A 15,394-nucleotide genomic window follows, 5' to 3' on the forward strand; every position below is an offset into this window, starting at 1 on the left:
GGGAAGGACAAGGTGAGGTGGCTAGCGACAATTGAGATGTAAATTGAATAAAAATTTAAAACATAAATAAAAAAGAAAGAACTGAGTGGTTCCATTTATCTATGACTAAGAATGGATGTCTCAAAAGGGTCAGAAGAAGTTCAAATTAACCTTAACAAATGTGTTTTCCATATTCCATTGCCAGAACGGAGAGAAACAGAAGGTTAGAACTCAGTAAAATATTCTGATCTCACTTGGTGTTTCTGGACTTGCTTGAAGGAGGAGGAACCAAAAATCACACTGGGGAGGCTAATGGCTTTTTCCCTTTGTTTTTGCCAAAAGTAAAGAGTATTCCACAGACTTTTATGCCTAAGCTAACAACAGACTAAAACTTTCAATTTCTCCAGGTTCTCGACCCCTGGCACATTTTTGTTTGTCCAGTTTTAAGACTCAAATATTATTTGAGACTTATTATTACTCAAATCAAAAATTAATAAGTGGAGATCATAAGACTAACTAAAAAATCAAAGTTTCATATATCTAACAGCATGATTTTTTACTTCAGGGGAAATTATGACTGAAAGTTGTATTTTATTAATATTTTAAAATAGAAATCTTTTGTTGTTAAGAGGTACTTGATTGGTATTGGAATATTTAAATTATTTTGATTTTCTAAGTCTTCACCCTAAGTCATGTGCAAACTGAATATCTGTAAAAACCTGAGCTTGGACAGTAAGGTTTTCTTATACAGCTAACATTTCTTTGTTAATTATTTATTTATAATGCATTTATTTAATTTTTAAAATAATTCACATTTAAAGAAGATATTATATTTTATTATTTTGATTAAATACAGTCTTTTTTAAACCAATAAAATACACAGTACAGTTAGTTTACTTCCTCCACTGAACTTGATATTTTTAAAATTCTCAAGACACAAAGAAAATGGTTTTATGGCCTACAGCTTTCTGGTAAATAAGTAGCACTGGATTTTTACTTTTAATTGTCTGGCTATTATTCTTAAATTTCTAATCTTTTAACACTTAGTCTTTTCATCATTAATAAATGATAATTAATGTACCTTACTGGAAAGTTATAGGTGTGAAGAATAATAATCTTTAAAGTGTTGTGGACATAGTCAGGCCCAAAATATGTGGTCCATAAATAGGGCTTCTCCTTTTCTTTCCACTTAATCCTGTTCCTGTATCATCTTTGTTCTTTGTTCTTAATCTTTAAAATCAGTAACAATAATTTCATGAGCCAATGATGCACATACTATATAAGAAACCATTATTGTGCTTATAGCAAAGAATGACCATCTGTCAAGGTCTGATAGCTTTTCATGGAATGATTATCCTAGGTGTCTTTCATCCACCTGCATTCAGCTTAAAGTTTCAAAAGAAATTTTCATTTTTACTTGGACTCACTAGTGCTACTTAAATTTTTTATGGCTGCTTAAAATATATTTAGTTATTTATAAGTCATGTCTTGAGTTATAAACTCCTCAACATTGGTAGAATATCCTGTGTCATTCAGCAATAATGCATACCATATATACCAAATATTCTTCTCTTTTTTTTTCCGCAAAGTGGTTATTTGATAGTCAGTAATTGGAAGCAATATGCTATCTGAGAGATATGAATAATTTGGTCAATCTTTCGTGCAACTTCATGTACATTATCTAACGATATTTTAAGTATTTCTTTTTTTTATGCAGAACCAGAAAATGTGTGAAGATGGTTTTCAATTAATTTTTGTATGCTTTGCAGATTTATAATATTAATTCCCATTAATGTTACAAAGCAGATTAGAAGTTACTGAAATTACTGGCCTCTTACACACCGATGGTGGAGCTACAGGCATGTGCTAGCATCCCTGGCTTTTACATGAGTGCTGTTGAACAAAACTCAGGTATTCATGCTCATGCTGTAAGCATTTTTCTGACTGAGCCATCTACCTATCCGACTTGTTCCCTATTCAGTCAAAATAAATCTGCGAATAGATATCTAATTGCTAAAACTGACAGATATGTCAGTTTTAAATGTTTCTTGCTTTCTATTCAGATGATCACATGTCCAAGTGTCCTTTGGATATACTGAGTCACTTTGCTATTGGGGAAGTTGTGTGTTCACTACAGAGCGAAGAGATGTTGGTAGCGATAGAAATACCTGTGCCATTGTGCAGCATCTTACATTGTGATGCCATCCATTACCCTCAATAACTCAAGGTTCAGTGTCAGTACCACTCACAGGAATAATAAAACCAGTACTGTTATTATGGCAGAATTCTCTCCCCTCCAGCTGCTTCTCCCTATCTTATAACCCTATTCTCACAGTATCACCTCAAGTTGTTCAGACATCTCATTGACAATTCACTACACAGTATATACTAGGTTGAATGAATGTGAGGTGTTGGCCAACATTATTTGTCAGGCCTAACAGGAGGTCTAATCTCCATTCAGCCTTCACCCTTCAGTCACATACACAGGTGGAGGGCATGATGAACAGGCCCCAGGCCCTAGAGAGATTTACATACTAATGAGGTACCTGAAGGCCAGAGGGTGGAGCCAAATAAGCATTCCTCCCCTGTCCCTCCCTGCTCTCTCTTTCCCTATTTAACTCAGGTCAGCCCTGAGTTTTGGGGGTGGTGCATTCAGATCCATCCACCATCCGCCATGCCAATAAACCGTTTTTTTGGAAACCCAAAGACTTCCTCTTGTGTTGGGGCCCCATCGTGAGGAGCCATGGAGAGGCCTTTAGTGAGCCGCCCTGGGCCTAACTTCCAGCTGGAGGAACCCAGAGCGTTCCCAGCCAACTGCACACAGTGTGGCGAGAGGAATCTCCTGCGTTTACCGGCCATTTTTTACCTACATTATTCAAAGAGAAGATGTGTGGTCCAAGTACAAAACAAAGATTAGCATCACATTTGGGGGGATCTTCACTTTCTTGATCCTCATGATCCAGTGAATCAGTATAGTTCCCTAAAGTTTTCCTATGCAAAATGCTCTAAATGCTTGTGTTCTTGTGATAGCTTTTTGCCGAAAGGGCCTCTGAGAGGGAAAGAAATAACAGTGAAGAAATACTGGCAACTTCTCTGGCTGAGCTCTCTTCTGTGGAGAGGCAGCGTTGCCAGGAAGACAGTCTATTCTTTTGCTGGAACTCAGCTCTAACCAAAGTAGCATTTCAACATCATTTTCAAGTTTAAACCTCTAGTTAGCCTAGTTTAGCACATGTTGTTTTGGGTAAGCCAAACCCCAATAATCTATACTTATGCCAGGGTCAATGATAACTGGATCTTCAAAAGCAAAAATATCGAAACGAAAAGTGTGGGTTGAATGTGTAGTTGACAGTAAATGTTGGCTTTTTATGCGCTCCACTGGCCCACAGTTAGTGGGAAAAGCTTATTTTGGTACAAAATGTCAGTCACTTCTTTGTCCTGAGGCTGTACTCTCGACTCTCAGAAAGTAATATAAGAAAAATTACATTTTTGCATAAGGATGTTGCAATTGAAACCTTACAGAGATCTTTCTGAAATAGCATTTGCATGGAACTAATAAGGTAGATGTTTTCATTTTTTTCATTGTCTATTCAGCAGGTATTTCCTTAAGCATATATTCTTTGTGATCAGAACAATTTAATTTTAATTGTATCAGAAAACTTATGTTGAATACATGTATTAATTTTATCTACATATTTATTTACTTAATATGTTTTTAATCAAAGTAGAATTACATCACTTTCCCTCGTCCTTTTTCTCTTTGTATTTCTCCCCAGGTACCCTTCCTATAATTCTTCCCATGAATAAATTTTTGAATATATAATTTCACTCCATTAATGCAGTATTCCATATTCATGTTCTTAAGAGACATTTTACAAAAGCTTAGATAACAAGATGTGATAACACCACTGTAGCACATTTCATATAAAATAGATAAGCATCTATTCACTATTTTATTAAACTAGGTCAAATGATATGCTGTTTATCTATCTCAAACAGTTCATAATAGCATAGGAAAGTGATGCAAATGAGAGAGTAATGCTGGATTCATCCAGACATAACTAGGGTAAGCTGCATGAGTCCAGTAAAATGTTAAGGTATGCAGGTCGGTATGATCATACAAAATACAAGGGACATCTATCTAATAAGTAACAATTTCACCACAGCTTAAAGCTCATGCCAGGGTCTAGTAAAATGTTTGGGAGTGAATGTCAGAGATGGAGGGAAGTCCATATAAGAAAAATTAAAACAGTAAAGTGAAAGCTTTGCTAGGAAAACACTTGAGGTAGTGCTCAAAGTCTGGTCACGAAGATGGTTAAAGTTGAATCGTGGTGAAAGAACCGAAAGAACATAAAAGAGATGGTACAGTGCTTTGGGGATTATTTAATTGTACAAAATACATAGTCAGGAAGCATTTTTTGTAAGAAAATTTTGAGATATCAAAGTTTAAAAGAATATGAGAATTTTCGAGAGGGCAACAGAATCCAGATGCTGCATTCTCAAAGCAGGTTACAGCATGACATGGTTCAGAGTGTAATTTCATAATGGCCTATGGCCTCTAAATGTTTTTGATGCTGGGATTCCTAGAAATGTAAAGTCAAACCTTCTGGAGTTGAACAGACCACCCCATTGTGAAGCTGTAAGTCATCATTGAAAGAAATGAACTACTGTTAGGTCTTACAATATGCATCTTCAAATGTTAAGAGTTGCTTTGACAGGGTTCATCTGCAGTTACTTCAGGCCCACCAATTTCCCTTGTGACTGAATATCCAGCTTTTAAGACAACATGTGTCCATGTGCCATACCCTAGAGACATCTTTGCCTCCTGTTACGAGTCCATCACTCTGGAATTTGGATGAAGATAGGAAAACTTGGTTTTCCAAGTCTCCTGGTTTCAACCTCTACAATGAGAAATCAGAAATGGACTATTGAATTATTTATTTGGCAAGTCTCTTTGCTCTCCCTGACTAATGCCCATGATACATTCCATTATAATTTCATTTCGTTCATAAACACATCATTTGAATTCCTGAAATCTTAACTATAATGTCTTTAATTCTCTTGATCCAAAAGTATGGCTGACTATTGAAAATGACCATTTTTTTAATCAAAACAGACAAAGCTTTGATCAAATCTCTGACCAGTTTAATACTATTTAGATTTGCATTGAATGCAGTCCATTTGACCATTTCTCAGAAAACTGGAGAATGCCTCATTGACCGGCCTCCAACTTCTCCTCTAAGCTAGACTCATTCTTACCCATCTCATTCTATAAGCTAATGTTCCCAATGCAGTAACTGTGCCACACACATCCTGAGTTACAAAGTGTGCCATGCTCATTGTGTTGTGGTTCAGTATTTGCTCTAACAACCATTGTACTTGGTCATCCACATGTCATAGTTATAGAGCTAAAGCTTCTCAGCATATTAATTACATATTAATTATATATTAAAAATAGTTTACTTATTTCTTTTCCTGCGTGTTTTTTATTCCTAGAACATAATGATGGGTATATTTTATTTCTACATATCTAGACAATAGCAAGTACATAGCAATTACGTTATGACTACTTACTGAGTATATTTCTGGATAATGTCCATTTACTGTGTGCATTACAACTAACCAAGCATCCTTGTCCCTTCCATGCTCACAGAAGTTTCACATATTTATTTCATCTAGGAAATTTTATTATTCCAGTGTTTTCATGGTGCTTGGTGTATGTTACCCAAGAGGACATGTTGATTCAGACATTACATTGTACCCCTAGTAATTATAGCACAAAAGACTGAGACAGAAGGCTTTTGAGATCTATGCAAGCAGAAATACTATGACCATGTGAAGTGGAAACTTAAGGGTTCTTAGGAGAGTCAGTTGTATTAGATGATGTTTTGCTAAGGTAAACAGATGAAGGAACACTTTGCTGAAGCAGACACAGATGAAAGGATGCTTGGTAAAGCATGTGAAAGTACATGTGGTAAAGGATTCTTGGCTAATGACACACATGCATTAGGCTGCCTTACACAGTGTAATTGAGCTCCATTTGTCAGTACTCCATAAAGAGAAATGCAAAAACAAAACAAAACAAACAAACAAACAAACAAAAACCTGATGGTGTGCTGCAGTTTCTTGCTACTTCTGAGATCTCAGGCTGATTGGCAAAGTGATGTCAGCTGAGACAGACTCATGTGATGAGGCAAAATGAGCGGAGTATACATGATGCTTGGAGGGAATAGAAAAAGGACTCGACAGATCGTGACAGAAGCTGAGCTTGGCTTGCTTGGTTTGCTTGGCTTGCTTACATAGCTAAACACTTCTTGGTCTCACATCTTTGCTGATCTTCGCTTCCCTGAGAGAGGCAGATCGGAGAATTTTCCTGGCATTCCTACGGCCCTAGTCCCTTCTGCTGACTCTTACCAAGGTTGAGGCCTGGATGTCTCTGCTAGGCAGTGCCACCACTGCTGATTCTTGTTTGCTATCCCAACTCTACCGAAGAGGACTGCTGGTGTATCCGTGAAGAATTTCTGAGTGGATCGTGCTGTCCGTGCTGACCTGTGAACTGACCTGCCAATTTCCTGGCAATGAAGATGGGAGTTGTTCCAAGGAATAATTTCTAAAAAGGTCCACGTCCTCTGTATCCTTTCTTTTCCACTATCTCTGGTGGCTGGTGGGCTAAAAGGGAGGGTAAAGCATTTAAGAACCATCATTAAAAGTAGGATTTGAAAATTTAAAGTTATAATCTTGCTTCAAAAATAAGCAAAAAAGCCTAGAATTGTACATCCCCCAAATGAATTAATTACAGGTCCCCACAAATCAAATTCTACTTTATATGGTATACCTTGATTTTCCTTTAAAATGTATTTTCATATCTTTTGACTCTCTAAATAGTTATTTTTTAGATATCTTGAAAATATTATATACCTCTTCTATAGACTACAGAAATATTTAAGTATCTCATTTCATGATTTTAAAACTCATTATCTTCTTTCTTTAGACTCCGCCTTCTCTTTTCTTTCTTTCTTTCTTTTTCTCTCTCTTTCTTTCTTTCTCTCTTTTGAGTTCCTCATGATAATGGACAATGTTTCTTCCATCTATCTTTGCCTCTCCCATACCTTGTCAGAGTTTCATAATTGTGATATAGTAGCATGGCACAAGGAAGTCAGAAACATAATGTCAATGTCAGGATAACAGCAATGACATTTGTAGAACATGATAAGGAGTGGCAAGCAAGACTTCATTAAGTGTTGGAGACATTACTAAAAACAAGGTGAAGATATAACCACTAAAATGTCATACCATGTCCCTGTAATTTATGGAAGGTGTTAAAACCACAGAACTTGTAAGCTAGAAAGAAGAACCTTTTCTATGAGGTTCTAACTTCCCAAAGTCCTTTGTACAAGTGTCCTTCATAGTCAGTGTTACTATTCCTGTGATGAAACATCATGACCAAAAGCAAGTTGGGGAGGAAAGTGTATATTTGGCTTGCACTTCCACATCACTGTTCACCATTGAAGGAAGTCAGGACAGGAACTCAATCAGGGTAGGGATGGAGGCAGGAACTGATGCAGAGGCCATGGAGGGGTGCTACTTTCGGGCTTGCTTAGCCCTACTTTCTTACAGAATCCAGGAACACTGGTTCAGGGGTGGCCTAACCTACAATGGGTTAGCTTCCCCAACTATCACTAATTTTAAAACTGCCCTACAGGCTTGTCTGTAGGCCAGTGTTTAGGATATTGCTTGTGTTAAGCTATAACAACAAGCATTTTAAAATTAATGTATGAAGATGGACACCAAATTATTAGAGGTACAAATGTAAGAAAAGATGATTATAATGGAAAACCACACGATAGCACCACAAATCTTAGCGCCAGATAGAGAAGAACCACTCAATAGAGGGCATCTTCATTTGCCTAATGGTTGAGACATCTCAGCTTCTTCACTGGCTAATTATTCTTTCTCAGTAACTAAAATGTTACTGGGGTTCTATAAAACTCTAGAAGCTTCTTCAAAGTCAAAGCATGCTATATTAATAAGTAATCATTACAAAACCTGAGTCCTTGGTGTGGTGTGGGCAGTGTAACTTGGTAAAGGCAAATGAAAAAATCAGGCAAACAAATAAATCTAACATCTTCAAACATTGTCAATAGTGCTTTGTTTATATTTCAACTCAAGCAGAAGGAAACCATTATCAGGTCAATGGGCAGTAAGAAAATAGTTACAATTTTCCCCTCTCCTACATGGGTTCTTATGAAGTTGCTTCATTGAATGAACCTATTGTAGTAAAGTTTCCTTTGAAAGTATTATAAAATAGGACAAAGGATCAGAGGAATGTGTCCTTTAAGAAATCAAGGAAATACATATTATCGATTCCTGATAAGAAGCCAATAAGAAAAAGATATTAGAGGAAGTCTATGGTGTATTACTTACTTAAACTAGAGTTTTGAAAAGCTACCAGAGATTAATAACCATGATAACAACTCCCATTTTGAGCATATCTGTTTTTCATTCACTGAATACTGGACATAGAAATGAAGACATTTCTAACTGTGGAAGGAAAAAATTGATGTTGGCCAAATAGCTTTGGTTTGGGGGACACCCATCTCGGTCCATTTGAGTAACCATTTGTGTGAGATGCAGAATTGGAAACAGCCACTACATTCAGTGAGGATGTGCATGGATTGTTAGTTTCCAGTGAAAGCTATAAACCATCAGTGTTGAGAAAGGTTTCGGTTGGAATGCATACTTAGTGGTATACAAAATACCCCCACACTAAAACAAAACAAAACAAAACAAAATAAAAATGTTGGAATGGATAAAAATCAGGCAAGGCTTTGTAATCCACAAAACAAGAGGAAGCCATGCCATTGGAACTTTGGCAGAGCACTGGAACACACTAAGTTTTTGAATCAAACTCAAAATTCACAGTAGAGAATTTTGTTCTGTATCCCAGATGTGATGAGGTTTTTGGATTGAAAAAAAATGCAATCAAAACACGAAGTAAAAAACCGGAAATGTTGAATAAATCTACTGGATTACTATTTTTGGTTTTTATTTTTTAGATTATAACTACAACATTTTCCTATTCTCAATCCCTTCTAAGTTCTCCCAAATATCCCTCATCATTCCTCTTCAAACTATGTTTTTCCTCAAAAATAAGAGCTTAAAAAAAGCAAACACATGCATCCCATAAAATCTTATTTGTTAAGGGGAATGAACTGCTGACCTTAAACTAACTGATATATATATATATATATATATATATATATATATATATGCACAAATAATTAATATTTTCATCTTGTAGGATGTTCTTTTTATATAGTCTCAGTTTTTCACATAATAAATTTGAGTCACAGCAATTCCTTCTTGCTATTTCAAATTTAGCTAGCTATAGGCTCTTTTTGCTTTGCTTTCCTTTCCTTCCTTCCTCCCTGCCTTCCTTCTATTCATTCTTCCATCCTTGCTTCCTCCCTTCCTTCCTTCTTTTGGAAAAATAATAAGCTACTGATGAAGCTAACTACTCTTTGAATTCTGTTTTTCTCAGTCATATCGCCCTTCCTCTCATGAAATACACTCATTAGCGTGGATTTGATATTGACGATTTCTGTCCATTTAAAATATTTTGCATATATGCATATATCCATATATATTCATGCATTTTTGGTCAGTAATAGAATCATACTAGATTGTTTCCACCATATCTTTTGTTCAAATTAAATTTTTAAATATTTTTTATAAAGTAGGTGCATTAAAACACATGATTACGATACATTTTTTTTTATCCTCTGCCTCAATAAATTTAAATTTTTTCCAATTACCCACACTATAAATAGCTTGTCAGATAGATAGCTTAGCACCTGTCCCATGAGAGTATCTAAATGAAGAGTCATTGATTATTTATCTGAATATATTCCTGGGTGAACTAATTTAAGCCTCACACATAAAGCATAGATGAAATGTTATGTTTTATAACTTTTTGAACGTTAATGTTTAAAGAGCATAAAAACTATTTTCAGGTTCACCCCACTGATGACCAGGACATTTTTTACAATCTGTGCGTGACCCAGAAGCTCTCAGTAGTTTATTGTTAAAGGAATAAACAATGAATCACAATGAGTGGATGCACACTGCCAAATCCACAGGAGGAAAATAACTATAACCTGATATTATCCATGTGTAGTGAGAATTTTAGAATTGTTTTTATAAAACACAGAAACCAAACTTCAAGATTTTTCACTATATCCACATACAAATTAATTTTAGTTCCAGGTAGGTCTATGCTCCTGACAGCTCAGTGGTGCTGTCCTGGGTTGGGATTCTTGCCAATGTCTATGTTTGTGCAAACTAAGAACGTCATGTTGTATGTACTGAGTGAGCAAACTGTGTGTCATTTCAGATGGAAAACCCCAGAGGGCCAAGTCGGGAAAGTACGTCCATTGTTCAGTAGACTTTGGCTTCTTTTACAAACTCTTAGGGGAAGAGTTAGTAAAGTTTTGTGACACATGTTCTCAGAAATGAGTAATTAAAATAAGATGAATTGCTGGTGCCAGAAACTGCCCAATTTGGGGAAAATATATAGTTTTGAAATTTAGTGTTTTTAGAATTATTACTAACTTTTTACCATTTCAATATTTTCTGCCATACACTTGACTAAGATATGAATCAAACTGTACAGCAATAATCAATGCACAGGACTGATATTAAATTGGATATGTTTGTACTACTCTGAGACAATGTAAATAACTCTAACTCAGAGAGAATGGTTTTCATATTAAACTGTCTAGTTAGCTAACATGTTTTGAAAAACCTCTTTAAATCCTCATTCTAGCAAGTTTGTAAAATACACTAGCATCAGCTGTGACCTTACATATAGTGTAAGCAAAACAGTATATATTTTCTTTTGAAGATATAGGATCTTTATCTGTCTTAGAACCATCTTACTGGAAGTAAGTCCTTAGTGAGAGACTCTCAGGATTCAAAGGGAGGGACCTTAGATGAAATGCCCTACATTGGGGAGAGGGAACTTGTAGAGCCCACCTCCAGTAGAAAGACAGGGCATCAAGTGAGGGATGCAGTTACCATCCCACAGTCAAAACTCTGACACAGAATTGTTCCTGTATGAAAGAACAGCATGGATGGAAAAGGGGAGGAACCTGAGGAAAAGAAGGTCCAGAGACAGGCACAAAGGGGGATCCAGATCAAGGAGAGGTCCCAAGACCTGACACTATTACTGAGGCTATGGGGTGCTCACAAAAAGAGACCTATCATGATTGTCCTCCAGAAGACCCAACAAGCAACTGAAAGAGTCAAATGCAGATATTTGCACCCAACCAATGTACAGAAGCTGCTAATGCCTGTGGTTGAATTAGGGAAAAGCTGAAAGAAGCTGAGGAGGGTTACCCTGTAGGAGGACCAGTAGTCTCAATTAACCTAGACACCCCCCCCCACCAAGGTCTCTCAGATGCTGGACCACCAAACAGGCAACACACACCAGCTGATATGAGGCCCCCAACACATATACAGCAGAGGACTGCCAGGTCTGGGTTTAGTCAGAGAAGATGCACCTAACCCTCAAGACACTAAAGGTCCCAGGGAGTTTAGAGGTCTGGTGGGGTGGGGGTGGGGGATGGGGACATCCTCATGAAGACTGGGGGTGGGGAGAGGTATGGGATGTGGAACAGTCAGAGGGTGGACCAGGAGGGAATAAAATCTGAAGTTTAAAATAAATAAATAAATAAATAAATAAATAAATGATTAAAAAAGATTTTGTAGAGGTGTTATAGAATCTGTCAAAATACACAACTGTTATATAATTAATTTTAAATTGAAGTATGGTTTCTGTCAATTTATTTTCATTATCTTGCTTTCCAGTTAATTAGACAGTATTATAGTACAAGGTCTTTATTTATTCTGTAAGAATATTATTTTGGGAAGTTTTATATAAAATGACCTCATATGTGATTTGAAAATTCCCATATGTTTACATTTTAGATTTCACATAAATAATTTAAAATATTGCTGAAATTCCACCATGTAAAAGCAAATAAAAATTTATATGACATAGAAATGCCACAATAAAATAGTAATTACCTTTTAATTGTATTTTGTTGCCATTAGAATGATTAGGGGTCGTTATTTTAATTAGCCAGTGATTGTATACTGTACTGAACTTTTCTTAGAAGAATTAAAATACCATTTTTATTACACAAATTACAAGACTATTCATTTTAAATGAGAAATAATTTTTTACTTTATCTTATAGTTTTTATACATTGCAAACTTATTATATTAAAAACTTGCAAATATAAAACATCACTCACTAACTTTTTTTTCAAACTCAAAGTCTATACATTTCAATGAACACTTGAGTATCCTACTTGGAAATTTTCAGAGACAGCATTAAAAAAAGCATTAACAAACTACATGGCACTGCCAGCGTGATCAGCATATAATTTGCTTTGTTTCCTCTGACTGCCCACATCTTATCTTCTCTCCATCTGTGTTAAACATTAAGCAGCAGAAACATCAACACTTAGATGATCAAAGATCTGAGTCTGAGATTTAGTCTGGTCTTCAGAAGCCCTACATCTTTTTTCTGTAGGTAACCTCGTCTAGCACATGAAACATGTCTGATAACATAACTTTGAATGCATTTTTTTTCACATTGTGAATCACAATAAGTTGGAGTCCATATTCGTGTCCAGTGAGAACACTCTGCATCTTTGGGTTATTATTATTTTTCTAAATAGACATTTGGATAAAATTTGCTTAAGCTACAAGGAGAAATGACCAATTTAAGAAAAGAAATAACACAAGAAAGGGTCCAGGGACTGATAGGGATGGGGACCTGGAGGTTGAGAGGCAATAGGCTGATGGAGACAGCCTGTGTTGGTTACATGTTGCTGTGTAGTAGGTTATCCCAAATCTAATGTGAGGAGAAGAACCTGCTAGCTCCTGATGGCTTACTGCTTAAATATACAGAATATCCTGATGTTATGGAGAACACTACCATGCAATGTGTTGAAGCATCCCTGATTCACCATGCTATGAGAACAGAACCTAGTTACATAAAGGACAATGCAAAGAGATGTCCAAATGGATCCGGTCTGCCAAGAATCCCTCTAGTTAGATTGGTCCCATTCAAACACATGTTTTCTTTCATCAGTTCTATAATGTATTACATTTACAGTGTTTTACACTTTCACATTGCATGGAACAGACTATATACCCAATTATTATTAAAAATAAACATAAAATTTAAAAAAGAGTAAATGTACATACACAACTCAAAGAATAGAGTTACAGATGTTGGCAGTACTTTTGCATAATCTTGCTTTTTGAATGGTCATTTTATACCATACATATTTTCATTTCCAATTATGTGTTGAAATGGTTGGGCAAGGAGACAAAAAGAAACATGCAGAATAAGAAAGATTTGGGTTGATTAAAGAGGGGAAGAATTAAATAGATCCCTGACATATGAAGCTAGTGTGCAGTGTTGGAGCTTGGGAAAATTCAGGTGATCTATTTCTAGAAAGATCTAACCTCCCATAAGGAAACTGAAAGCACCTGGTCCAGCACAGTACACACACAATCTAGAGAAAATTAAGCCAATCAGCATGAAGGTAGACATCTGAGACTGCAGTCATTATCCTCTCTCCATCCTCTCTTCTTTGGTAGCAGTAGATAGATATCAACAATAATTCTGAAAAACAAAATGCCCAACATCCTAAAGGCGTGAAAACCCAAAAGGTGCTAAATGGCCACTGTTGATTAAGAGAGTGAACCACATTTTAAGAAAGAAAATTAACTTACTAATAAATTTAGGGAACATATATATTCTATTCAGAGAAGAAAAAGTATCAAGAAGAAATTATCTTCCTGATAATTAGACATTATTAGCATCCATGTATCTAACATTCTATTAAAGGTGAAATTATTTATTGGCTAAATGTTAAAATAAAAAATTGTAGGTTTTTTTTTTTTTTTTAGAAAGTTCTGTTTTCTAGCTGAAGACATAGGGCTTTTGTCTCTTTGGAAAAAATCAAGTTTAAACTTCAATAATTATGGAGAAATAAATCGACTCAAAATTGTATATATCTGAAACTTTGTTAAATGTGCAGATACTTAAATTGTGTATGAATTAAAATATTGTATAACTTTTAATTTCATCTAATGGCTGTATTTCATTAATATGTAAGGTGTAAATCAGAAAATTTTTAGACTCAATGTACATTCTGCTTGATGGCAAGGATTTTCCACAGTAGAGTTACATAAATAATAACATGTGAACAAACAAAGGAGAGTCAGTTCTTCTTGTTGGGTAAATTGATCTACTGGTTTGGATAAACTAGTAACACACAAGCTCATCTATTTAATAAATATGTATGAAAACTACTACAAGTACTAATTTCTGTTCATTGAACTCAAAACATCAGTGAGGAAAATACCACTTTTTTCTCTCTGGGGAATCTGCATTCTGATGGAGAAGACAAAAATCAGTATCAATGACTAAATGCGTTAGTCATTAGGCAACTTATATTTCAGCTGCTCACATGACTTGAGGGACTTTTTTTAGGACATATGGTTTTAATTAGTTCTTTATTTCCTAATGACATGCAAATTTATCATAAGAAGGAACTGTAAAATTTCCTGGTATTTAAAATAGAACACATGTGAGTTTTTCCTATAAAGCCAGAATTTCTTCATCTTCTTTTCGTGGTGAAATCTCAAACTCTTCTCATAGCCATTAAATTAAAGCTTATTATGTAAATACTACATGCCAGATGTTATTCTATAGCCTAGGGATTTAGCAGTAAGTAAAATAAGCCATGAACCTGCTTTTATGAACTTCTTGCTAAAACTGAGCACTGTATAAGATAGATGCTGTATACTTAAAGGTCAACCCTCACATCATAACTGGAATTTTGCTTCAAAGAGGTTGCAGTGAATACAATCACATGTCAGTGACAGTCACATGACTCATCTGAGTCATATCCTGCAAGGTCATGAAACATTTTCAAATTCAGTTTTGTGCCCTAGGAGAAGGGGGATGTTTCTTTTTCATTTAGCACATTACTTTTCTTCTTCCTCTTCCTCTTCCTCTTCCTCTTCCTCTTCCTCTTCCCCTTCCCCTTCCTCTTCTTCCTCCTCCTCCTCCTCCTCCTCCTCCTCCTCCTCCTCCTCCTCCTCCTCCTCCTTCTCCTCCTCCTCGTACTCCTCTTCTTCTTCTTCTTCTTCTTTTTTACATGTAATAGTAATTCTAGCTTGGGTCCAGTTTATTCCTTCCTTTCATAGCTCCTGTAAATAAAAGGAATAGTCTCCTGACTCCAGGTACAGCCAGATGATTCTCACGCTTCTGGTTTCCAAGGCTCTGTGTGTGACTCAGCCAAGGTGTTAGTTAACTCAGTAGTAATGACAC

This window comes from Arvicanthis niloticus, chromosome 22 (genome assembly GCF_011762505.2).
Source record: "Arvicanthis niloticus isolate mArvNil1 chromosome 22, mArvNil1.pat.X, whole genome shotgun sequence".
In the NCBI taxonomy this organism is placed as follows: domain Eukaryota; kingdom Metazoa; phylum Chordata; class Mammalia; order Rodentia; family Muridae; genus Arvicanthis; species Arvicanthis niloticus.